Source organism: Thalassophryne amazonica, chromosome 16 (assembly GCF_902500255.1).
Source record: "Thalassophryne amazonica chromosome 16, fThaAma1.1, whole genome shotgun sequence".
NCBI lineage: Eukaryota > Metazoa > Chordata > Actinopteri > Batrachoidiformes > Batrachoididae > Thalassophryne > Thalassophryne amazonica.
The window spans coordinates 48,230,216-48,232,972 of record NC_047118.1 but is presented as its reverse complement, the minus strand read 5'-3'; the positions used below and the strand labels follow the sequence as shown (position 1 = coordinate 48,232,972).

General features: G+C 43.0%; 1 pseudogene; it reads right to left on the bottom strand.

The window, feature by feature from the left end:
• Positions 1 to 1,026: 1,026 nt before the first annotated feature.
• On the bottom strand, positions 1,027 to 1,145 carry LOC117528798 (annotated as a pseudogene).
• Between the last annotated feature and the right edge of the window lie 1,612 nt (positions 1,146 to 2,757).

The following is a 2,757-nucleotide window of genomic DNA, read 5'->3' as shown; positions in this document are numbered from 1 at the left end:
GTATTTGTGTGTAACTTTAAGAATCATAGACATGGTGGAATGGGTGACTGTTTACAATGGCTTATGTTCACATAAGCAAATGTAACTTTATCAGTCACTCAGTTGATCAACTTTTATTTGTATAGCCCTTTACACAGCCCAAAAGGTGACCAAAGTGCTTTCCAATTAAGGTCAGAACAGACCACAGAACAATAACTAATAAAATCAAGAAAAATAAATAAATGTGTACATCAAACTGAATAAAATGTCAAAACCTGTTTTAAAAAGTCTTTAGATTGAACAAGACCCAGATTGGTGGTGATGTGTAAATCAAACCAAGCTTGTTCAAAAGTCTGGGCCCAGCAACTGAGAATACCTGGTCACCCCCATGTTTCAAGTTTGATCTGGGGACCTCCAACAGGTGAAGATTGGATGACCTCAGAACCCTGCTTTGGTCACATAGCACCAATAACTCACTCAAATAGGGTGGTGCAAGACCATTAAGATCTTTAAAAACAAATGTTACAATTTTAAAATCAATTTGACAGTGGATGTGAAGCCCGTGCAGTGAGCAGAGGATAGGGCCAATATGCTCACATATGGGAGTGTTAGTTAAAAGGTGGGCTGCAGTGCATTAATCGCAGACTGAGAAACACCAGTACAAAGTGCATTACAGTAGTACAGTAGTCATGCACTGAGCTGCTGAAAGCATGAATAGCTTTTTCAAGGTCTGAAGGTAAGAAAAGATTGGACTTTTGTTAAAAGATGCAATTGAAAATAAATGATCTGACTACAGTGTCAATTTGTCTACTTGGAAAACACAGTCACATGAAAATTCAGTAAGATATATCGTATGTATTATATTCCAATTCTAAGGTGGAACTATGGTAGTATACTAAGGTATACTGTATCTGTTGTTTTCCATTCGGCTGCTCCCGTATTGTGTTCGGGGTCGCCACAGCGGATACAACCAGATCCGCACAGGTAGTTGGCACAAGTTTTACACTGGATGACTTCCTGACGCAACTCCAGTTTAACCTGGAGAAACACACACAGCCGCTGGTGTTCCAAAGGGGTCTCCCATCCAAGTACTAACCAGGTCCCGCACTGCTTAGCTTCTGAGATCTGACGGGATCAGGCTTGTACAGAGCAGATTGGCTGCATACTAAGATATATCTAAAAAGGAAGAGTAAAATAGAAGAGTAGAAAAGAGTAGAGGAGAGCCACTTAGGTGCCTGGTCTTGAGAACCAGGGATGGTAGGTTATCCCGAGATTCCTGGCAGTAGTTTTAAAATCAGAGGACACTGTCAGTAGAAAAAGGTTAACTCCCATTAGGATGGAAAATCACTAAGGGCTCTTGGGCAAGATCAGTAATCCCTAAGTTACTCCTTGTGTGTGGTGAGCACCTTGACATTGGTGTGGGTGAATGAGAGGCATCATTGTAAAACACTTTAAGGATGTGATTCAGATGGAAAGTACTATATAAATGCATTTCATTTATCATTACCTTTCATAGTCATCCATAAGTTGTTTTGTGATAAACATCCATCTTCTATACCCTTTTACTCCAATTAAGGGTCACAGGGGGCATGAGCCTATCCAAGCAGTCATAAGGCATGAGGCGGTGTACACCCTGGCGAGGACACCAGTCTGTCGCAGGGCCACATATAGACAAACAAACACATTCACACCTACAGTTTTTTTTTTTTTTTTAAGTTTCCAATTCACATAACCTACATGTCTTTGGATGTGAGAGGAAGCTGGAGGGAACCAGTGTAAACACTGGAAGAACATGCATCTGGTACAGGGGCAGTGCTGAGGTAAAGACCACGTGCCAACATTCACAGGGTGAATGGGGGAATGAGGAGGAGAGCAAACGAGAAGAACAGCAAAAGCAACAGCGTAAAGATTTAACATCGGACAAACTGGACAAGGTTGAAGATGGGAAAGAAGAGAACGGTTCTATCCTTGCTTCGCATCGTGGTGTTTTAGACTCCGCGTCGTGCATTCAAACTGTATAATGCACGGCTTCTCATTGTTTAATCCTTAAATATAAAAACGTCATCTGCAGTGCACGTCATGTTCACTCAGTCATGTCTGTTAGTAAGTGTTATTCCTTCTTCATTTATATCATTAAATAAGTGATTCTTTCAACTGAGAAGTAGAGTGGGTCTTGAGACTGGAGCGGGTCGTCCTAGAATGTGGAGCGGGTCTGTCAGCGCGGGTTGGCAGTGGAGCGGGCCGTCTTGAAATCTTTGGAACACTAGCGGCTGTGTGTGTTTCTCCAGGTAAAACTGGAGTTGGGTCAGGAAGGGCATCTGGCCTAAAACTTGTGCCAACTACCTGTGCGGATCTGGCTGTATCCACTGTGGTGACCCCAAACACAATATGGGAGCAGCGGAATGGACAACGTGGGGAGCGTTCAGACTATGGCGCTGGTAATGGCGATTGGTAGCAGCAGTGTGTGTGTGTGTTGTAGTATTGTGTGGTTCACTTTCGTCTTATATTGAATTTACTGGTTTGGGGTGTTACGGAAGCAAAAACTATAACTCGCCGGGGTATTATGATACTCCTGTTACTTTTTATGCTTCTTTGGCACTTTTATTGTGGACTTGGAGAACCACGGTACAGCCGTGAATTCCTCCTGTTTTTACAGAATAATGCTGTTGGTACTGTAGATCCCATGGTGACATTTCCCACGGAAATCATCTGTCCTGAGCTTCCAGTGGAAAATTATGCTGGACGCCATGGGCCGGAGACGTGGTGGCGTGCACCAAA